Source organism: Crocuta crocuta, unplaced genomic scaffold (assembly GCF_008692635.1).
Source record: "Crocuta crocuta isolate KB4526 unplaced genomic scaffold, BGI_CrCroc_1.0 scaffold30, whole genome shotgun sequence".
Classification (NCBI taxonomy): Eukaryota; Metazoa; Chordata; class Mammalia; order Carnivora; family Hyaenidae; genus Crocuta; species Crocuta crocuta.
The window spans coordinates 8,344,781-8,368,820 of NW_027528345.1; the positions used below are offsets into that span (position 1 = coordinate 8,344,781).

A 24,040-nucleotide genomic window follows, 5' to 3' on the forward strand; every position below is an offset into this window, starting at 1 on the left:
CTGGGGCGGGGGAGAAGAAAAAGCGGGGGGGGGGGGGCAGCAACCAGCATGTGGGCAGATGGAAAGAGCCTCCTTATTTTCCTTATTTCTTTCACAGCAGAGGGTATTGAGAAGGAGAGAGGGCTTTTTTCTAGGGGAGCTCTGCTGCTCCCATGCCTCCCCCCCAGATTTGAGAGATCCTTGGGGGGGGGGTGGAGCAGAGCCAGAGGATGGCCTAGCACACTGCTGATNGGCAGATGGAAAGAGCCTCCTTATTTTCCTTATTTCTTTCACAGCAGAGGGTATTGAGAAGGAGAGAGGGCTTTTTTCTAGGGGAGCTCTGCTGCTCCCATGCCTCCCCCCCAGATATGAGAGATCCTTGGGGGGGGTGGAGCAGAGCCAGAGGATGGCCTAGCACACTGCTGATGGCAGGAAAGAGACCACCCCTGCAGCTAGGACTGCCGAGACCTCCCAGGCGTGCTGGGAATGGTGCAGGCTGCGATTGCAGCACAGGGCCTGGCCTCCTGGGACAGCTTCAAAGACAGGGGTTTGGGATTCTTGTCTGTGCAGACTGGGTGTAGGCGGAGCGAGCACTGCAGGGGTTAAATACAGCAACTCACTGCTTTCAAACAGGATGTTTTCTGCCACTTTTAGCTCTTCCTGAGACATGCTCCACACCCCCGACCTCAGCAAGGGCTGATGGTGGGCTGACTGGTGCCCAGAGTCTATGTGTTAGTGGCATGCTGGGTCACCAAGGTGGGGCTGGCAGAATTTCACCCGTCCCACTTCTACCCACACCCAGCCCTGCTTGTCTACTCATAGAGACAGACAGACAGACCACACACACACACACACACACACACGCGCGCGCGTGCGCACACTTCTCCCCTTCCCTGATGCCAGCAGAAGGTGTCCGACCCTGAAACCTGACAAAAGCCGTCAAGCTAATTCCCAGATGGGGAAGGTCCAGATCCCTAGCTTTTGTTCCTCTGCCTCCTAGAGGCCCAACTAGACAAGGAAGGGAAGAGCCCACAGGAATTCCATTTTGTGGGCCTAGGACTGCTAGTTCCCTGAGCCCATTTCCCATCCTCTTGGGCACTGCCAGCCCCCAGCAAACACCCAAGGAAAATGCCGGCAGATGGGCATGCCTGGGTGGCTCAGTCGGTTCAGTCGGAGCCTGGAACATACTTCGGATTCTGTTTCCCTCTCTCTCTGCCTCTCCCCACCTCCCTCTCAAAAATGAATAAACATTAAAAAAAAGGAAAGAAAGAAAAGAAAATGCCAGTGGGTGATGAGCTGAAATAACCTGAGCCAGGCTGTCCGGCTCCCAAGGGCCTTGGGTGGGATGAGGCACTGCTGCTGGGGAGAGACATGCTGTCACTTACCCCCCAAGCCAGGCTCTCCTTTGCTCCCTGTACTCATATGGTCCAAGGCCTCCAGCTGATCACACTCTTCTGGATTCTAATCCATGGCCTTATCAATTTCCCAGAATCCTGGCTTTCTCTTCAGAGGCTGAGGTGAGGACTGAGTCAGTACAGAAAGGACCACTGACTCCTTGTCCTTAACCCCTAAGGTTTTGAAAAGTCAGACTTGAGATCCAGTAGAATACCACCCCTGAGCTTAAAAGGAAAAAGAGTGTATGAAGTATCTTCTATGTGCCAACCTGCCAGGCTCTAGATGCATGATCTACATAAGCCTCATAACAGTCCTGTGAGGTAAGGAGCAAAACCAAAGTCCAGAGTGACTTGCCCAGGGTGCCATGGCCAGGCAAGTGGTGGGCCAATGGCCACACAAGGACAAACCATGTGCAGTGCCCACGTGCTGCTGCTGTCTCCTGCTGACCCCTCCCATACCCCAGTGATGACCATCATTGGAGACGTCGTACTCTGCTCTGAGCCCCGCTCCGAGTTCTCCAGCATGTTCTCTCATTCAGTCTTCACAACAACTGCATCAGGCGGGTCCCATTAATGTCCCTCTTCTAGCCATGGGCCAACTAAGTCATGGGGAAGTTGCTTGTCTTTGGAGTCCAGATTTGAACTTAAACACTTTAGCCTCAAGTCCCTGCTCTGCTGCCTTTCCTAAGGGAGATATCTCAGTCATCTCATCAGCCCTAAGTCCTGGATGCCCTTCACTTCCACTAAATCAGGGAGCAAAGAAGAGAACAATCCCCACAGGTCATGATGGAAGAATGCCAGCCAGCCCCTCTTACCGGGACAACTTCGTTCAACCCACTGGTCTCTCCTCCCCATGCAACCGTGCACTACTAGACGGTCCTTTTAGGAGAGGTTAACCTAGATTTAGCCTAAAGTTCCAAGTGCAGAGAAAGTGGGGTAAAGACACAGCGTAGGAAGAGGAGAAGTGGGGGGAAAAAAGCGCTTAATGCCATCCTCCATTGCCACATCATACAGCGCCCCCCCACTCCTGCCCACAATTCACATTCTGAGTACATAGGACATCCCATTGCTTCTGCTGGGACTGTCCCCAGAGCCACCACCCATCTTGCTCTGCCTTAGAAATACCCAAACCCCTGGCATTGAGCCTCAGAGAAACAGGGTGGGGAGCTCAACTCTGCAGAAAGCCCCTGGCTTCCATTCCTCTGGGGACTGCATCCCACATCAAAACCCCTGCTTGAGCCTGACCCAGTCCTGACCTTGCCTTAGCAAGAAGTGAAGAGATAACATATTTCCTTCCAGTCATCGAAGCCGACCACTGCCTCTCCTACATGTCTGCCTGTCGGCGCACACAACACATGCCCCATCTTCCAGGGCTTCTGCTACATGTGCATCACCAGGGCAGGCTTGTCTAGAACAGTCTCATGATATGGTGGCTACAGGGTGTCCTGGGCAGAGCCTGGGAAGACAAAGATCAAAGTGCCTCTGGGCTCACTTTAACCCCACCACATTTGCTGAACCCTCCTCAGAGTCTTGAGGGTGGTAAAGCTGTGGCCTGGGGGATAAGCGGTAGACAAGAGATCTGACTGCTAAGGTCTTTTCCACCTCTGAAAGTGTGCAACTCCAAGGCCAGATTTCCCATCATGATGAGGCCTTAAGACCACCCAGAAAGTGAGATTCCCTCACTGAGCTTTCTCTCGGGCCCCCTCAGTTGAGCCCCAACACCATGCTAGTGCAAGGGAGGTTCACTCATCCTCAGATGCTCAGGACCAGGAAGAGCATGAGCGGTGTGGCCCCTAATGGGCCCCATAGAGAATGGGAGCCCAGGATGGGGTGTCATGCTCAGGTGGGCTGGGACTGAAGTGATCAAAACTGGGCTTTCTAATTGTTGACATTGGATCAGAGCTCCCCCTCCTTCTAGAAAGAAAGGGAAAGCTAAGTGATTTCCCAGAAAAGGGAGAGAGAAATTCTTCTTCCTGAAATTGGCACACACAGAATGAACCACATGTGGGTCTCTCTCTGGAGCCGATGGGCCTGTGTGCAGGCCGGCCGTGCTGCACGTGAGCTTATGCACACATACACGTTTCCTGTCGACTTTCACTTCATCATTCTTTCAACTCTGTCCACAGAGTGTTGAGCACTGTAGGACCTAACTTAGTTTTGGTCATCTCTTTATTCTAGTGTGACTTAGGCACAGCAATGTCATGGCCAGCTAAAGCGATGCCTTTTCTTCCTTCCCCCCATCCCCAACATATATACACATTCTTTCTCCAGAACAGTCTCAGCATTACCTCCCAGAAGAAGCTGAGGAGGAACAGAGTGAAAAAGAGGGAAAAGGGAGAGGAAACTATATTATGTAAATGGAACTTGTCCAAACTATGTCTTGCCTCATTGTCTCCCCAGCCCCTACACACACACACACACACACACACACACACACACATTTTAAATATGGGTGAGAATGGTTGGAAATTATTTTCTGCAGACTGTAATGTCCAAAGTAAAACCCAATAGCTATCAGTCATCTCAGACATCTCAAGATTGGAAGGAAACTCTACCTAGTCCAACCATCTTAAATCCCCTCTATCATATTCTAACCGTACTTGAATTTTTTTCTTGATGGAAAACTATCTCCCATAGCAATCCACTCTCCTTGGATGGCTGTACGCTTAGAAAGTTCTTCACTATGCAAAGATGAAATAGCCCCTGTAGCTTTCAATCACTGATCCTAGACAAATTCTTTACAGACATCTAAGGTGGGCACAGAATGAAGCTACTGGGCCTTTCCCACAGAGTTTCTGGAGGAAGGCTTGGTGGAACCGCCACACGGCGCCATTGTGCAAATTTAAAAGGGCCCATTCCTCATCTGCTGGAAAACCATTGTAAAAAGCAGAAAAATCTATGATGTTCATGATGTGAGTGAGACTGCAGAGGAGAAGCAGAAGGGATAATGGGGACTATATTTAATTTTGGTTTAGATTTCATAAACTACCCGGGTATGATCGTGATTCCCACAAGGGCAGTAAATAAGGAGGTGGGTGCAGCATCTGCCTCTGTGGCCTTCACCTGGAGAGAACAGTCTCCAGCCCAAGAAAAGGGCTCTGTGGGAGAGTGTGAGTGGCTGCACACACTCCCCCAAGCCTTCCCACCCTCTTCTGTCTTTGGCACAGCCATCTCCACGGGAGGCTGGTCCCCAGAAACACAGGCAAGGTGTCCCTAACTACCTAATGACTGACTGAACCTTGGGATAGTAAGTGACTGATGGTTCAACAAGTTTCAGGAAGGAGTTTATCCTGAGGGTGCTTCTAAATCAAACCTTTGGGGAATATACATCATCTTTGAGAACCTGATAAAGGTCATGGACGTTCACCCCATGCAATGCCAAGGGTTAGCGGGTTACTCCTTAGAAACCATGCTATCAGCTCCCATTCTATCAGCCATTCACCGAGACTCTGTCTTGGCTGACTGTCCTGTTACTCTTGGGAGCACTGGCAGCTTCTAGGAGCTGAGCAGAACCCAGAGGCAGGAACCCACAGGGCCCCAGACAGTGGGGCTGGAGATACATAGCTTGCTGAGATATATTTCCACTTCTTATCAACAACAATTAGTCCTGCAAGCTGCTTTTTTCCAATGGAAACTCTGCCCTTAGCTTTGTCAACAAGATTTCTGGGTTGATTACGGCTCTCCAGGTAACAAGCAGGCCAGGCCCTTTCACTGCTGGAAAGCGTGGGCAGTGACAGTGTCTGGTGAAGCATGGGGAACTGCCCATTCATAAGCTGTAGCCCAATCCCTCTGGTTTTAGAGCATAGAAACTGAGGCCATCAGAGGGCGAGTGACTTGTCCCAAGAGCACAAATGAGGGAGAGTCCTTCTCCACCTCCACCCTGGGCGAGTCCCAAGACCTCTCATCACCAGCCTCAGCTGCTTCCAGGGGTCAAAGTGGCGTGAGAGAGAAATGGGCCATGTCATCTTTGGAGGAGAGGGGTTGTGGGAAGCCATAGGGGAGGCCCTGAAGCGCCCTGTAGTGGGACGGCTCAGCACTGACGCCATGCCCGACAAGCAACACAGAGGAACAGGGTGAGGGAGACCCACTTGCTCTTGCTCAACCAGCTCCAGCTCTTGGCTCTGGCCTCCATCGTCCGAAGAAATGGACCCAGACCCAGGACAGTAAGAGGAAATCTTAGAGGGAAGTGGGACGTGCCTGGTCTGCTCTCTCACTACTCTGGGAGGCTTCCTGGATACTAGGATGGGGTTACTTCCCTGGAATATGAGCTCCAGGTTAAGGTTGATGGGACAAGGAAGCTTGTGGTCCAGTGACTTGGAAACCAAAGAATAGAAACTGGAGCAGCCTCAACGGAGAACACCAAGAATACAGGGAAAGTTGTTCTAGCCCTTCTCTGGGGAGACCTGAACTCCTACTATTGCTAATGTAGGTGATGGCTAAATGGGATTTAAAACAACAACAGTGGCCTCGGGACATCAGGAAAAAGCTGCTTCTTTCTCCTAAGAGATTCCCAAGCCCAGTTTCTAGCATCTCTGTGGCCCTCTACCCAAACTAGGCATCTTTCTTACTGCTGGGCCCTCAGTTCAAGTCCACGCAGGCCTAAGTCTGCCCCTGCCCAGACAGATAGCTTTGAGCCCACTCCATCCCGCCAACCTGTGCACCCCGGCCAGTCTTCTCTTCCTTTTCCTCTGGGACTAACGCAGTCTTTGTGTCACTCACGCTCTTTCTGCACTGTGTCAGTACCCAAAGCACCAGGTCCCGCCAGTGCTGAGACACTCAGGATCCTTGGCATCAGATCCGTCGCTCACCTCCACAACTGCCCCAGCGAGCCTGATGCCTTTGGCAATGTGACTCCTGTCCAGCTTCCCCCAAAGCCCATTCCCACATCCTCCTCTACAAATGTGGACACAAGAGTGCCTAGGTCACAGGGCTGTTGCAGGACCAACATCTCTCTCTAGCACTCAGCACAGTCCTTGGCAGAGTGCAGTTGGATATATGCTGGAGCTCATTACTAGAGCTGGAACTGCTGTCGGTACAAGTTCAGAGCCTGGAAATTCAGGAGGCTTGCAGGCCCCACAGAGGTGCCATGGAGGGCACAAGACCTGCTCTCAGTCCCAAACACATCGCTCCAAACAAACATTGCCCAGAAAGCCACATTTCCACTGAACTGGAAAAAAACTGACCACCCCACCCATTGGCTGTGGCTTCCAAAAATCTGGCCGCTCAGGGTGGGAAAATTTTCCCCAGCCAGATTTTCGGAAGCCACGGCCAATGGCTAACCTCTCCCCTGCAAGCAGAGAAACTGAGCTACACAGCTGGACTTTTCCTCTGCAAGACAGATAAGATGCTGGGCTCCTGAGGTGCCACTGAGTCCCAAGCCCTTCTGCCCATTGTACTTCCCTTCCTTTCCCTCTGTCCGCCAATGCCACCTCTCCCCTACTTCTGTCACCTAGGGCTTGCCATGCATCCGTCACATATCTGTTCTCCCCTAGTGGGACCTGAGGCTCAGTGGCCCCGTGAGGCTGCCTGTGTGTCAGCAGGGCAGCGGTACTTCCTCAGCTGCTCTTGCCCACCACCGTATTTGCAGAATGCAGGGAAGACTGAGGGGGAGAGCCAGGGGCTGGAGCCTGGAGGCACCAGTGAGGGCTGTAGCCACCCTGGCAACAGGGGGCCCACCGTGGCCCCTAATCCAGATACTGGGCTGGCTCTGGCTCAGGGGGCCTGGACTTCTGTTTGCCCCCGGCCTTTGCGGGCCCTGGAAGGCCTTTCACTTACACTGTTAGACTGTCCGGCCTGTGTCAGAACCAGTGAAAGATCCCGGGTCTTCTGCAATACATAGGATGGCTCCAGTCCCAGAGGTGCTGATCTACCCCAAGGCATCCTCTCTATCTTCTGGGTTATTAGTGAGGGGCTGAACACTCTTCATGTATTCATGAAGCTTCTCAGGACCTAGGCCAAATAGGTTCCCATTCACTTTAGAGGGCAGTGCAGTCACCCCAAGAGCTGCTCCTCAGTTTCTCATTAGAATGGTATCCCCTTGATGGTCTTTTCCAGAGCTTCTGTTTCGTCAGAGTTCCAGCCATCCTTCTGTGTAGATTTCTTCTTGGGGACCTCCTTGGATGGCCAGGGAGCTATAACATTCTTTCTTGGCCTCACCATGTGGTGGGCTGGTTCTGGCCTCTGATGCCTTATCTTTGATGGTGACCCCTGAATGGCTTTAAGCACCGAGACCATGGCAAGGCCTGTCCTGGAAGTCAGAGACACCATGGAGAGGCACACACAGACCCTGCCCTCTTGAAGCTTACAGTCAACTGAAGGGGACAGACAGGAAGGACAAAGCAATAGGATCCATGCTGGTATATAGGTAAGCACACATGATGAGAGCGTGCAGGAGAGCTCCTGGCTTTGTGCCGGCAAGGTAAAGAAGGCTTTTCAGAGGAAGTCACTTCTTGGCCCACTAACGGAGACAGGAAGGATCATAGTTCAACATGGCAGTCGGAAGAAGGGTGATGAGGGTTCCGGGCAGCCAGTGCATGGGCAGAGGCCAGGAGGCCAAAAGGGAAGAGAGTGTTGGAGGCAGGGAAACTGGTTCTGCATGGCTGGAAAGAGAGAGGGCACCAGGAAGAGATGAACCAACCGACCACACTCATTGTAATAGAAAGTGTATTCCATTCTTTCCTCCACTGAGTACTACTTCTAGTAAACCCACTGAGTCTTGAATACCAGGAATTTTTCATTATTGCAATAATATTTAAACTGAGGATTTCAGAGTCTAATCAGATTTCCATTCCAATCTGAATCCAGCTCCAGTGTTGGATGGAAAGTAAAAATAGGGCTCTCTCCCCTTAGTTTATTGAGAAAGCGCCCCAAAGTCAGCAAAGCAGTGGGCTTCTTCTTTAGACAGTTGAGGTCCCAGCTGGTGCACACCCAGAGCCACCACCCCTATCCTCCTTCAGGGAGAAATCCTTTACCCCAGGGCGGGGAGTAGGACAAACATCACTGAGCCAAAAGGCAGAGACAAAGGAGAGAGTTCTGGAAAACTCAGCCCAGCTGAACAGGAAAATATGTTTTCTGAGAGAAAACCAAAGAAAGAACAAAAGGCTCAAAAGGGCAGACGGAAGTTGGTGAACCACTCAGCTGCACGTCACCAGTTCAATCCTTATTTAATGCATCAATCTGTCCAGGGTGGCCAGATACGGTTGCTGGGCAAGGGGACTGCTGAGTTACACACAGCCGCCCAATCCCCAAACCTGCTTCCACGGTTCCACGTGGCTCACTGCTCTCTCCTGGTCAACGAGGTCACTTCCTTGTTGCCAGGAATCGCTGTAAGGAAGGGCATCAGCCACAGACACACAATGCTCACAAACAACTTGCACCACGGACACCTGTGGAAAGTCCCTGACCTGTGTGGGCACACACCAGCCAGTACCCTGAGTCGGAATGTCCACGCTCGCTGCTGGCAACAACACATGCCGGGCCTTCCCCTCAGAGCTATAACTGAAGAGAACTTTCTTTCGAGGTTTCAGGCCAAAACACCGGAATCTGTCAGGAGGATTCTTCCCCAGAGCCACCAAGTGGTAGGAAATAGCTGCCTTTGTCCTAAACCGTGAACCCTCTCCAAACTCCAATCCCCTCCCCCAGTCCTATCCACTGGCCATCTTCCTTTTCCTTGTTTTTCTTTGATACCCAGGGGCAAAGATGGAACAGATTTGCCACACAGAGCACCTTTCAGTGGTGCCGCAGGGCACGCAGGAGCTACACCTGGGTCTCCAGAGAAACCACCTCTTTCTCTCCTCAGCTGTGTGTGTCCCCAGCGGCCCTGGGGCCAGGCCTGCTGCCCACCCAGGGCCTCGGCATCTGCATCGGGTCACAGAATTGTGGCTCCTGAGGCGGCAAACCTCTGGGGGAAAGCACCTGAGGGACCAGCTCAAAAGAGGTGTGAAGGAGACCTCACTCCAGCTGGCTGGGCAGGCTCCATTCTGTCAGACGGCCCGTGGGCAGCACTGTAGGGCAAGGCGCCAGGGGCCTGTGGCCCCTCACGGCCCCTCCTCCCACCTCCCACCGCCTCCCCTTTACCCCCTCACCTTACTTTTGCCAGAGCTCCCCTGACCTCAAAAACAACTCTGCAGCCAGGCTCTGTAGGAGCTCAGGATTGAAGTTTAACAGAGACAAAAATAATTCCTTGGAGTGAGCTATTTTCTGCCCAGCTTTGGGAACAATGGCTCAAGGTGGAGGCAGCGAGGCAGGCGTGGGGAGGAAGCTGGCTACAGGCCATCCACTGGCTTGGGGTCACCCCATGCCTGCTCCATATTCCCCCTGACGTGGGGTTTTCAGGTAGGTGGGACCTTCGTCAGGGGCTGCGCCACCTTCCCCCACCTGTCAACCTCAGGTGAGGAGTGAGGACAGTGAGGAAGGGAAGGTCTATGGGGACCTCATGCTGTCTGCACACTGGGCTTAGGTCCTCCATGGCTACTCCTCTCTTATGGAATGGAAGGAAAATGAGAGAGAAAACGGCGCTACGTTACCAAGCCTCAAATGGGGGATTCTGCACCCATTTGCCTATCAGTGTAAACATCTCACAATGTTTATCTGAGACAAAATATTTGAAGTGTTTTATAAAAATTGTGATACTCCACAAAAATGTTACTAATCTACGATTATTGCCCCAGGTTTTAAGAGGAGGAGGAAATTCAGGTATGAGGTAGAAGGCTGTGAGAACACATTTTGCAGTGGCACAGGGAACACGACCCAGCATGAGGTGCTCACAGCCTGGGAGTCCCCGAAGTGCCGCATAGGTGAGCACGTCATTCACGGCCTACCAACCCCAACCCCCAAATCCCACTATTCTTTCTTTCTTTTTAAAATTTTTTTAATGTTTATTTTTGAGAGAGAGCGCACACAAGCAGGGAAAGGCAGAGAGAGAAAGAGGGAGGGAGACACAGAATCTGAAGCAGGCTCCAGACTCCCGACACGGAGCTCAAACTCACAAGCCGTGAGATCATGGCCTGAGCCAAAGTTGAACACTCAAGCTCAACTGACTGAGCCATCCAGGCGGCCCATCCACTATTCTTTCTTTTTCTTTTTCCCCCTAGAGACCCTTTGCTTCGCTGTTTGTTCCTTTTTTCTTTCTCTACACAAAACTTTCCTTCTAATACCTCTGGGAAAGTATCTGGCTGGGAATATAGAGCTGGAGAGCAGGGAGTGGGGGAGGGAGGGGATTCATTCATGGAATATCCTTAGGCTGATTTCATTATAAGCCTCCAGAAAGAAATGGTCTGCACAATACAGTATTATCACGTGCTGGGAAGGGGGTGCATGGAGAGTGATCATGCCTTTAGTGAGGAGTTCTACATCAACAAGGGCCTTCCTGGTCCCACTCTGTCTAACAGTCACATGTTCAAAGAAGGAAACTACCAGAGGATACACGGGAGGCCTGAAGGCTAAACTTCGCCATGAATATGTCCACTCTGCCACCGCCCACTAACACCAACTGGTCATCATAAATCTTTTAATTAGTTGTCAATGTTTTTGAAAAATAGAGAGATTTCACTTTTGGAAAAGCTCTGGGTGTCCAGCATCCTAGTTAAAAATAGGCTACTGTGGCCGCCCTGGGCTGCAGTTCCCAGGGTAACCCCACTGGCCTGAGGTGGGGCTAACCCAGACCATTCCACCCCACCCGACTCTGCAGCCCTCCAGCCTCACTCATCACCTGGCCCTACCCCCCGGCCCCCCACATCACCTGGCCCTACCCCCGGCAACCCACCCACAGTGACAGCAGAGCTCGGTGTGCAGGGGGACTCTGGAGGCAGTCTGCGTGAGAGTGAACCCCGCCTCCCCGCACACCTCCCGCCAGCTGTGTCCAGAGCTCTCTAAGCTTCTGTTCCCTTGCCTGCAAAATGAGAAAATGACAAAACCTACCTCATTCATCTGTGAGGGTCAAATGAGATAATGCAGGTCAAGTGCTCAGCACTGCACCTGGCACAGGGAATGTTAGTGCTTGTTATTCTGCAGGACTGCTTCAGTAACCGGGGAGAAGTCCTCTGTGCTGCAGCCCAGCTTTTTCTAATGTTTTAGTCACACAATGCTCTTGCCCTTCAACTCTCCTTTAAAAAAATTTTTTTAATGTTTATTTATTTTTGAGAAGAGAGAGAGACAGAGAGCAAGTGGGGGAGGGGCAGAGAGAGAGGGCAGGCTCCAGGCTCTAAGCTGTCAGCACAGAGCCTGATGTGGAGCTTAAACTCATGAACCATGACATTATGACCTGAGCTGAAGTCAGATGCTTAACCAACTGAACCACCCAAGTGCCCCAACACTCTCTTTTGTAGCTCAGGGGTCCCAGTCTACCTACAAACACATTTCCATCCAATAAACAGCCATTGAGCACATCTGTGATGAGCTAAGTATGGCGTGGAGTAAGGACACTTCAGATAGAGGATGCAGCCCTGTTCTCAGGGGCTCGCAATACAGTGGGTACATGGACAATTGAACAGACAGGCACAGCCCTGTCAGGTGGAGTCGAGCACAAAGCTCTCCCCTCACTGCCCTGCCCCAACCATCCAGGAGCTTGGCATTGAAGGCAGAACAGGGGTGACTCTGACTCTCCCTCTCCCCCTAGGTTCCAAAACTTTCCAGAGCTTTATTAAAAGATACTTTCTGGTAAGTCAGCTCCACTTCCCCTCTAGTTTCTCAGGTCCCACACTTGAGTTCTTCAACTGCACACCGGTTAACATAATTTCATCTCAACAAAGCCATTCAGATCTCAGATGGAGTTCATTATAATGGAATTTTACCTGAGGCTGTCAGCCCCCACTTCTTAACATCATGGCACCCAAGATGTCGGCGTGCTTGCCAAATAGGCTGGGCAGAGGTACCTTCCCGCCCCTGGCAGAAGTCCGGAAATATAGAGCTGTTTGGAACAAAGAACTCTGCCCTGAAGGTGTTTTCCAGCATCATCCTGGCCAGCCTGGAACTGTCCCGTTCACCCACAGCTGGCACCACCTACTGCCTCTTTTCCAGCCCTCCTCAGACACGAAGAGGAGAGAGGAGACAGAGCTGAACGACCGGGGATACTGTGCAGGACATGTCGTGGGCAGGGGAAGCAGGGGCAGACAGTCCAGACTACGAAAGATCTGAATTCAAGTTCTGGTTCTGACTTAGGAGCTCAATGATTTTGGGCAAGAAATATAACCTCTTAACTTCTTTGAACATCAATTGCCTCTTCTGTAAAATGGGGATAACAATATTCCCTGCCTCATAGGATTATTGAGGGGCATATGTGAGAAAATGCATGAAAACATTTAACACGGTGCCTGGAACGTAGAAGTTATAACACCCATTGGTTTATTGCAGTTGTCAGCTTTTATATGATATATGATACGGTAGCCTCACAAAGGTCAAAGGTTGGTGTACAGAGAGACACTGGGGCAGAGTTGGGGTGGGAGGTGATTGAAGAAAGGGTGGGGCCATACCACTGAGCCCAGCGTGGGCCTAGTGGCCAAGATGAGGCCCAGGGCAGAGGCACTCACCTGTCCCTGGTGCTGACAGGCACAGACTAGCTGGGTAATTACAGGATTGCGGCCTCGTGTGGCCCATGCAACTGCCCAGCAAGCCACATTCTTTTGTGGGTGGCTGGGTGAGTGGGCAGCTGGCTGTTTATGTGGCTGCCAGGACACTGGCTCTATCTAACATCTATTCAACCCAGCACCCCAGGCAGAGTGTCCATCCTTGGAGGAGGAAGGGAGTCTCCGTGGGCATTCTGCTCCTTTCCCGGGGGCACCTCCTCTGTTCTCTCCACCCCAACCCTCTAGCACCCTCTGCTTCTCAGATTGAACAAGTCAGCAGGTCAAAGATCAAGGCCAGACTAAGCAATTAGTCTTCAGTAGAACTTCACCTGCAGTTTTCAAATGATCAAAAAGCCCTGGACAGATGTAAATCCCATCACTGCCCCCTCAGCGCCCTGAACTCTGATTAGCTAATAAACACAAAGTCCTTTTCTCAAAATCGAATATTTTCCCAGGGAAAATAGGCCATCCCCAAACCCTTGGCAGAAATGCAATGCAATCCCCCAAAGCAAAGGAATCAAGAGCAAAAATAAATGATTGGGACCTCGTCAAGATTAAAAGCTTCTGCACGGCAAAGGAAACAACCCACAAAACTAATAGGCAACCAACGGAATGGNTCAATGTTCATAGCAGCACTCTCAACAATAGCCAAAACATGGAAAGAGCCTAAGTGTCCATCAATGGACGAATGGATCAAGAAGATGTGGTTTATCTATACCATGGAATACTACATGGCAATGAGAAACAATGAAATCTGGCCATGTGTAGCAACATGGATGGACCTTGAGGGTGTTATGCTGAGTGAAATAAGTCAGGCAGAGAAGGACAAATATCATATGTTTGCACATATAGGAGGATTAGGAGGAACTTAACTGAGGAACAAGGGGGAGAAGAAGGGGGGAAATGGTGGGGGAAAGGGAGAGAGGCAAACCATGAGAGACTCTTGAATGCTGACAAAAACTGAGAGCTGATGGATGTAGGGGGGAGGAGGTATGGGCATGGAGGAGGGCACTCGTGGGGATGAGCACTGGGTGTTATGTGGAAACTAATTTGACAATAAACTATTTGTAAAGAAAAAAAAAAAGAAATGCAATCCAGTGGGTATTAACTGATCACGTAGTATGTGCTCAGCACTGATAACAGGCTCCTGGTTGAACTGAACAGAACGCCAAGTATTGGGATGGGTGTGGGGCCATGGGACCCCTCCATCACTGTTGCTGGAAGCCCAGTAAGGAAGGGCTTCAGCTGCACCCGCAGACCCTGAGCACAGCTCACAGAGTCAGGCTGATACCTGTACAGGACCACCTGTGTGCACACATCAGACAGGGGTACACATATAACCGGTCGAGGATGATTCAACTATGAGAGCTGAAAGAACTTTAGAAACTCATCTAGTGCAACTTTTTCATTTTAGAAATGAAGTCCATTTCAGGTATTGAAAAGGATGGGAAACAATGGGAACTTTTATCCACTGCTGAAGGGAATGCTTTTCAGTACAACCACTGTGGGAAAGGGTTTGGCATTTTGGAGCAATGCCAAACACAGAATCCCATGTGCCCTGGCAATTCTGCCCCCAGGTATGTGCCCTGGAGAAACGCCTACGCATGCACCAGGAGACAAGCACAGTGTACTGCCGGCAGTATTACCATAATAACTCCAAACTAGGAACAGCCAAAACATCCATCACCAAGAGGACATACAGATTGTGGCACATCCTTACAATGGACATCACCCTGAGTGAAAACTAATGAACTACCTCTGGGTGTGTCAACACAGGGAGAAATCTCAGAAGCATGATATGGGGTAAAGGACGTACATCACAGGGAACATGCATGTAGGTAAGCTCCATAGGCATGTGAAGGTAAACAATACATTGTTTTGTAAAACATACATAGATGATAACTTCCAAAGAAAAGGAAGGAAATAGCTAGCGTTCAAAATATTGGTGGAGTAGAGAACAAGGGAGGAGATGCAAATAGGAAGAGGAACAGGAGCTTTTAAGACATTACAGACGTTTCATTCTGAACTTAGGTGGTGTGCACAGAATACGTTATATTATTCTTGAATTTATACATCAGCATATTGTATACCCATGTGTGTATGATATATTTAAGTCAAACAAATAAATAAATAAAAAGAATTGAAGACTCTGAGTCTCTGAGAAGCTAAATAGTTTTCCCACGCTCATCAGCTAACAAATGACTGGAAGAGAAGTTTACCAAATCTGAGTTCAGCCAGGTGCAAAGATAGCCATTCTCTAAAGGGATCTCTCCCAACGAGGAGTTTCTGGTCTAGTAAATTTGAGAACAGTTGCAAGAGTCTTTATTTTTCACTGTTAAACTCCCAGCATCTTGAATAGTGCCTGTCACACAGGAGGCCCTCAATGCATATCTACTGAATGGCCATCTGCCCATGCTTTTCGAAAGCTTACTGCGTGCCAGACACTTGACTTAGGTAATCTGTAATCTTCACATGGCTCTACAAGGGAGTTATTCTTATCCCACTTAACAGGTAAGGAAACTGAAATTTAGAGAGATTAAGAAACCTGCCCAATGTCACCAGCTAGAAAGTGACAAAGCTGGGATTTGAACCCAAGTATGTCTAACTCAAACCCTGTGTTCTTCCTATTCTTTGAGGCTGCTAGCACAGCTTCTAACAGCACTACTTAACATTTCAGGAATGTACCAAGCAACCCGGGGCGGGGGGAGGTAGAGGGAGCACAGCTGGAAGGTGGCAGACTGAGCACTTTCTCTTCCTTCCAACTCCATCTCCAGGCCCTGGCACCAAGAGTGGTTTGCAGGGCCAAGCCCAGCACCAGCAAGCAGGGTAGCACAGTGGTCATGGGTTAACTCTACAGCATGGCAGGTTGCTGCATCTCTTTAAGCCTTGGCTTCCCATATCCATGCTGGAGACAGTAATAGTAGCTTCCTCCAAGGAGAAGCTGTCAAGATGGAAGGCACACAGTGCCTGGCAGAGGCTGGCAGATGTGGCTAGAGTCCATCTCTCCTTCCAGTAGGCTAGGTTCAGGAGTGCTCCTTAAGCGGGAGCTAGGAGGGGAAAGGATAAATAGGATGAGATTAGCTCCAGTTGGCCAAAGGGACAATGGCCTTTCCTTGGTGCCTTAGCCCACAGTAGGTTATCAATAAAGTGGCTTGTTTGAAATGGAAAGAGTATTTGTTATTTGCCTTCAAGACCATTCCAATCTTATCTGGTCCCATGTAATCTCTTTGCTCAGAACTCTCTCTCTCTTAGGTTCTTGTCTGCTGTTTTTACCCAAGTTGGGTACCCAATAGTGCTGCAGAGGCACGGAGGCCTGAGCGTACTGGCAGAGGGAGCCTCCTTCTGAGAGGCCACTGTCCCCACAGTAACCTCTGGGCAAACCAAGCTTGCTCCCAGGTCAACTTGTTCAAACCAGTTAGTAAATCTAACTGTGCCACTCACAAACATTTACTGCAGGCCTATTGTGTCCAAGGCATGGTGCTAAATGCCCTGTGGGCTCTCATGAATACAGAAGTGGTAGGGTTCCAAGGAAGTTAAGACAGACCCAAGTGTGAGTTCTGACTGTCCCATTCATCAGCTGTGGCACCTTGGCACATTGCTCAAGCTCACCAGGCCTGTTTCGCATGTGTAAAAGGAGCATAACGGTGGTTCCTGTCTCATAAGGTTGTGGCGGATCTGGGAGGCCTTGCATGCAATGTACCTAGCATAGCACCTGGTACAACTGAGCTGAGCACTCAGTGAGTAGCTGTTCCTGGAGCTGCAACTCCAGTGCCAGCAGGTGGCACACACTGGATGTGTCACCAACAAAGCCTAGGGGCTGATGGGTGCCTCACGATGCCGGGAATGTCACACTTTGCGTAACACCTCAAAGCTTCAACCTGTGGTCAGAAGGTCAGTGAGAGGCAGCAGCTTCCCAAGAGCTGGCTTCTGGGTCCTGCCCAAACTCCACCTTCCTGCTGGTGTAGCTGCCCACACCCTGCTCAGGACCAGGACTCTCCCCTGTGCAGAATGGGGACTTTGTGTGGCACCTGGTTCTGGAAACACTGCTTGGTCTATTCCTTGGCAGGGGACTTGCAGGGCAGGTTTGCAAATGTGTGACACACACTCAGACTACCCTAGTGCCTGCTGCTTCTGCCTCTCACTTTTGCCATTTACTGACAAGCCACCCCCCTCCTCCTCCCTCTGCCAGCCCAGGGGGTCTCTCCCCTTCCCTCTCCCCACAAGTCATTTCAAAGGGTGGGACTTCCCAAGAGATCTTCACCTGCTCTTCTCATTTGTTGGTGATGAGAACAACTTCCTTCCTGGCAAAGTTGACAGTCACTACACCGTCATTAAGGAGGCTCCACCCCTACATCAGGCGCCCCCATCACTCTCATGCTGGACCTCTGAGGACTCTCCGGGAACCCACCCTGAGCATCTGGACCATGAGGACCACAGACACAGAAGGGAGGGCAGTTTCTTTACATGTTACAGCGGCACGATGCAGTCGCTGCCACCAACGCCTATAGCTTGGGTTGAGCAAGAACGGTCTGCCCCCGCCCTGGACCATTTCCCCAATATCAGACCTGATGAGACTGTCAAACTCCAGTGTCTGGGGGAACTGACTCCCTCTCCTGCTAAGCAGTTTTTCTCTGGCTCTGACCTCCACCCTGCTCACCATTTCCCCGGAACCTGACTGCAAGTGACCTGTGCCCTTTATCCACATGAGCAAGGTTGGCTACCCTTCCCTTCTTGTTGTTTACCTACTTCAGAGCTGGACTTCCCTGTGGTACGGCGTGGCCCCCAGAGATCTGGGAATCTGGACAGACAAAACGAGGAGGCTGCAGATATGGGGGAAGAGGGAAGAGGAAGCATGAGGCAAAGTCTTGGCTCCATTATAAATCCCAATTCCCCCAGGGGCAGCTGAAGGGGAGTTGCTAGGCCTTCCTGTCCCCATCTGAGGCAGGGGTGGGGCAGGAAAACCAAAGGTGAGGCCAGTCATAAGTCAAGGGTGAAGGGAAGTCACACGAGCAAGCGAGTGGTAGGTTGGGTTTTAGGAGAAGGTGGCTGGGAGCGGTGCTGCCCTCAGGGAAAACGCTGGAATTGGGTGATAACACCAGGGAGCAATCTGGGGTGTTGGGGCTGCCCCTGAGAAGTAAGCCACCTCCATCTTCCCCTCATCATTAAGCACCTCCCCAACCTCTCTTCCTCATTAAACCCGCTCCCACCCATCTTCCCCTCATCAGTGTAGCCTCAGATGGGTTTGGAGTGCTGTTCAGTATAATGACTAAATGTTTCAGTTGGCCCTAGACAGTTGTGGTTGATGTCAATTGTCCTGAAAGAACTTACTAATAGCACCCTTTTCACTCTCAAAGCCTCCCAGTTTGGACAGTGAATTACATGGTCACTCTCTCTAGCCCACCAAGAGGGCACTGACACAGGAGAGGGTGAAGAGGGAATTAGAGAAAAGCATGACTGGAAGCGAGGCCCCATGGCCCAGAGCGATAGCCAGGCTAGCTTCTGCCCATCTGGATCCTCTCAAACTGGATGGACAGCAGCTGCCCATCTGGGGCTCAGACCGTCGAAAGGAATAGGTCTGATTTGGTGGATTCTGTTCCTGACATCCCTCAGAGGGTCTAGCACCAAGCTGGGTGCACAAGAGGGGTTTAATCACAACTTGTCATCTCCTTACTTCCCTCTACCTGCATCCAAAGCAGACTAACAGCAGTGGACAAACAGAAAGCTGGACTCCTACAACGCCTCCTGCCCAGCAACGAACTGGAACATCATCCTAGCTCAGACTTTCAAGTGCTCCTGACTCCGTCCCTCCAGCCACTGGCACCCAACTGCTAGACAAAGACTACCAGGGGCTTCTAGTAGGGGTTCCAGAAACAGATCTCAGCTGTGATGGCTGTCGCCTCCTGAGGATATAGGATGAAGGATTGAATAGTGGAGCTCCCTCTCCTGTTAGGATAACTGCTTGATCTGGCCCCCAAGCCCCAGGCCAAACATGGAAGACACTGGCTTTAGACACTGGCTATTTGCTCTGAGAGTGGAGGGGGAGGGTCCGGGGGGCCTCTTGGTGCTTCCTCTGGGACTTAGTCCCAAAAGAGATCAGTTCTGAGGTGGGATGAGAAAGAAGACTGAGAAACCGTAAATACAAATAACCAGGGCACCCCAAACTATACCAGACTGTCCACAATGTTTATACAAGTAAAGTGTAATGGCCTTTACTAAGGAGCTGTAAGGGGTCAGGGAAGCTCTCTGACTCTCCTTCCCTCCTCCCTTATCTCACTCTCCTCTTTTCTTACCCTTTTTCTCTTTCCTCCTTTCCTGGAAAGGGTCCAAGTCATGGTTAACGAGGGACCAGCCAAACTGAAGCCATGGGACCCAGCCAGAGTACAGTCTGTGAATCCCTCGCACTTCGCGGTTTGAGTCAGCCCCACACCACGGCTTGGTTGTGGCCTTGTCTCATATAAACCCAGAGAGGCCACTGAGTGGGGGGGATGGACTCGGGCTCCCATTTCTGCTCAAGGATCTGAAGCACCCAAAATAAAAGCCAGGGAGAAATTTAATCTCACTACCTCCTGGTCCAGCTGCATACCATTCCAGAAGGACCCTTAGTCCCCTCCACACTTGGACAAGGAAGGGATGGGGAAACACCCTCCCCCCCCCTACACAACGCGTGCAGTTCATTGAGTTGAGCTTCCGGTGTCCATAAAATCCATTTCCACCTCAACACCCCACTTGTTATCCTGGCTTAAAACTTTGAGAACACCATGCCTTCCCTAGTCCCAGAGCCTTCCTGACTTCTTGTGCACACGCTTGCTAACCGAGCTGGGCTGCTAACAAGATTACTAGGCAGAAATGGAATGAGAGGCTGGAAGTCTACAGTGTTGGATGTACCTCGTGATCCCAGGAGAAGGATAAGAGATGTGGATTTTCCACAAATCCACAATCTCTTCACAGTCAACCCCTTCTGGAATCATACCATAGCCATCTCATAACCATTGCTGTGTTGGGTGTTCCCTTCAGAGGGATGGCCACCACCGGCCATGAGGAAGAGAGCCTTCCAGCAGGGAGCTAGAGTGGAGCTGACTCTGCCTAGGAGAGCTTCTGCAATGCTCAGAAAATGCCTGCCCAATTGCTTGCCTGGGCTCTGGCCCCTCTGGCTGCAACTGAGCCCAGACAGGAGGCTGACTCACTCACCGCAGGGAGGAGGAGGAAGAGGAGGAGGAGAAGGAGGAGGAGGAGATGCGGGAAGGGCCTGTGCTGGGAGACCTAGGGCTCTCCCAGCCCGGGGAACCTGGGTCTCAGCTTCAGTGCTCCCGGGGTGTGGGAGGGAGGGGGAGTCACTATCCACAGTTCCCTGCAGACCACATGCTGCTCCCTCCTAGATACTTCCCCTAAACTCTCCCCCACCACCCACAGAGGAGGGACCCTTCACTCCCCAAACAGAAACTACTCCCTGAGCTCCCTCCCCGATTAGATGCTTGCCCCTGAGTTCCTCTGAATGTCTAAGGACAGGCTTTCCTGAGAAAAATAAATACAGTGCATTAAGGCCAACTAGGTCTCTTAAAAAGAGAAGAAAAAAACTACTTAAAAGATCCAGCTCCACCATCGCAGGTGACCGTACATAGGTCCCAGAAGATGATAAAGCTACACACTCTCCACCTCCAGCGGACCTTAGTACCATCGACAGCCCATCTCCCTTTCTTATTCCTTCACTCCGCGCCAAGGCTCCCCAACAGAGGAAGGAAACAAAAGCTTCTCGTTGCCCAAGTGCTGAGCACTGTGTAGCAGAGCATTTGTGTGTTAAACTGACGGAGCACCGAGGTCGTTGCTCCGCTCGCCAACCTGGCACGAACTTTAGCTCCTTCTCAGACTTCAGTGTCCCGTCAGTGCCTCAGCCTCATGGCACGTCAGCCCGGATCTCAATAGCCAAGTTTGCCCCCGCGATTTACACTCTAGTGTTTGCACCCGGGCACTCGGGGCCGGTTCCCCCCGGAGCCCCTACCCCGGGCCCAATCCCGATCCTGGGTCTCCCTACCCCGCCGCTCCCGGTTCCGCACCTGGTCAGGCGGGTGTGCACGCTGCTCCGCGCTCCCGGCGCCTGCCGCTCGGCTGCTGCCTTTTGACAAGCAGAGACAGCCCAGCACCTGGCCCCGCCCCTCTCACGGCCCCGCCCCGGGCCCGCCCCTTCCATTGGCCACGCCCAGCGGACCTGCCAAGCTCGGCGAGAAGGCTGGTGGCGTTGCAACCATCTTGACTTGGAATAAACCACTGGAAGACTCTGCCCGGGGTAGTCCTTCACGGCTGCGGTCCAGAGAGGAAAGCATGCGTCTTCTCTGCGCGTGAGAGTTTTCGAAGGTTAGGTGTGTGCAGATCCACGCTCTGCCCGCGTTCATCTGCGGTGCCTTCGCCCACCTCCCGCCGCCGCGGTTCCACCCAGCCTGCTGCGCACGCCTCTTCCAGGTGCGTCACCCCCCACCTGGGTTGACCCGACCGGGACTTCACAGTCGGCCGGGCGCTGGGGGCGCCTGCAGCAAGTACCTTCAGTCCTCTCTACGCTCGTGGGAAATCCCGGGCGCCGCTTGTGGTAGCGTTACTTCTGCAGAGCGCCTGGGAGCTCAGCCCGACCCCGCTCGCTAGGACAAAAGCGCAAACGGAAAACGCAGCCCAAGTGGAGACTGGAGCTGCGTCATTGTCCCCCCTCGCCTACGACCGCGACAGATCACGTTCTTGGCCTGTCGTGAACCTCATCCAGGCGAGCTTAGTGTCAGCTTCCCTGGACCGATCCCCAGTCCCCCGCCACCCACCCCATATGACACTGGTGTGAAGAGAAGAGAGGAGTTAACAGAGTCTATCGTGAGACCTGGAATTGTAGGTAGATGGGGGCGGGGGGGGTTCCCCGGGGGAATAACGCCGTAGAAAATTTTGGCTAAAAATTATTCTGCATCCTTGGCTATGTGCTAGGCACCGCTCAAGATGCTAGAGGAGAGATGAAATAGATGTGGTTCCCTCCTTCTTAGAGCTCACTGTCCAGTGGGAGAATGTATAAAGAAATAGTAATTATAATATAATATTCTATAATAGAGATGCCCACAAAGCCACCCAGCAGTTGGTGAGCTCCTTTAGGCAGGGGAGGAAACCGAGGCTCAGAGGGACAAGCTGAACAGGTGGAAAATCGAGGCATAGAGGGGTTAAGTGATGTGCCCAACATTACACACAAATCTGAACCATTTACGAAACAGTTATGCTAGACTGTGATAACCAGCCCCTCTCAAACTCTCAATGAGGGGATCAAGAGAAAGGGACTGAGGCTAAACACAAAGTAGAACCTTCAAACAGCAAAATTTGGTAGGCACTCACACAGTTGATTAAGAGACTATCATGGAAACTTTCCCCCAGGAAAGGTTTAAAAAAAATAGAAGAGACACCGACTGGTTGAATTGAGGAATGGCTCATCTATCCTGAGAAACAGATGAAAGGAAGTGCCCCTTTGGAGGTCCTGCCAGACTGATGGATAGATTCCCTGCTTGTAATGAAAATAAAAGAAAGAAACCCCTTTCACAAAACATCACGGGGGAAGCCAGCAGTGATTCTCATGGGAAGAAAAATAGAAGAGGAAATCTCTGATAACCAACACCTTGGGACATTCTCAGGAAGTTCCATAAGCCTCCGGAAGAAATCACTTTTGTAGTGCTTCATTGACCAGATGAGTGAACCTAACACCTTGAAAATAAACCTTATCGCAAAGTGGTAGAAGATGATTACTGAGTATTCCTTAGCCATTGACTGTTAGTCTCTTCACAGCTCTTCCTCCGACATTCTTCACCACCTTTTCAGTCAGGCAGAGTAGAAAATACTCCCTCGTCGTACGGTGGTGAGCAATTGTCAAAGTTCTTGGCATTGGGGAGTGACCATCACTTGAACCCAGGCCTTCTCTCTGCACTTTCCATTGCTCCACAGTGCCTCTCAAAAAAAAAAAAAAGTTATTTCCATGGCCTTTTCACCTGTTGGACCACAATCTGGATGACCCAGATTTGCAGATCATAGATGTCTTCAGAGGCCCCAGAGTGAGTGTGCTGCTGCCACCAGCCCTGTCACAATGTTCCTAACCAAGTTCTTCTTATCTTTCCCTAGTACCTGAGCTGCTCTTTCTCATCTCTCTCTGCAGACCTAGCCCCTGCCAGGTTCTGTCTCTTTCATCAGAGCTCTCCTGACATCTCCAGGCCCAAATGACTTCAATTCTCTGGTCTTTGTAGCACATATAGTCTGTATTGCATGGTTGATCTTTTCCCTGAAGTTAACATTTCTTGTATTCTCACTGTGCCCGGCTGGGGTGGGGGGAGAGGATGCTCATATTGTATTTTTGTCAGTATTCATCTCTGAAAAGTTACATTAGAGAATATCTAGTAGGCACTTGCTGTGTGCACATTGCCACTCTATGGTCTGTAGACCCAAGGGTCTGTAGAGAAACAAAGCCCTTCCAGATGTGATCTGCGTCAGAGGAGAGTCCAGAAGCACCAGGCTGAGGCCACCCTTGTATACTTCATTTTACAAAATCTGGGGAAAGGTATAGCCTGGCCTCTCGACCTCTCTACCTGGCTTCCAGTGTCTATGGTGGTCTGATGGGCTCCCCTTTTCTGTTGGGCTCCCCTGTTCATTATCCTTGAGGCTGCCTGGCACTCTCTGCACCTCTTGCTAGAGGTGCCAGAGCTGGAGTGGGGTTCCTACAGACTCTGTCCTCATAGACACTTTCTAAGCTGTCCAGAGGCAGCAGGCTGGATAAGAATGTGCCCTTTGAGCTTTCTGGACCCCTCCCATCTAACTGTTTGCTTTTCCATTTTTTTTAGGGCTCATTTCCCTCCTTAAATATTTTGTAGTTATGGGCATAGTGGGAACGAAGGGAAGACTCTCAGCAAACTCTCTAAGAATATCCAGAGAGACAGAGTCATGGGTTCGTAAAGATAGAAGCCACCAGGTTTCCTCTCAGTTTCCTTGTTTTAGAGATTAAAAAACATTAGGTCCAGAAAGGTTAATTCATTTGTCTTCTAACCCATGATAGGAGCGTTCACTCTGTTTATGCTCCTGATGGTAAAAATGGAATGAATAAATGGAAGA

General features: G+C 51.1%; 1 protein-coding gene across 1 annotated transcript in view; it reads right to left on the bottom strand.

The window, feature by feature from the left end:
• Positions 1-17,751, bottom strand: part of VDR (vitamin D receptor) — a 52,037-nt gene extending 34,286 nt beyond the window's left edge. The window contains exon 1 of the mRNA XM_077753666.1: positions 17,681-17,751. The gene's annotated coding sequence lies outside the window, so the exon portion shown is untranslated. The remainder of the gene's footprint in view (positions 1-17,680) is intronic.
• Positions 17,752-24,040: the final 6,289 nt, after the last annotated feature.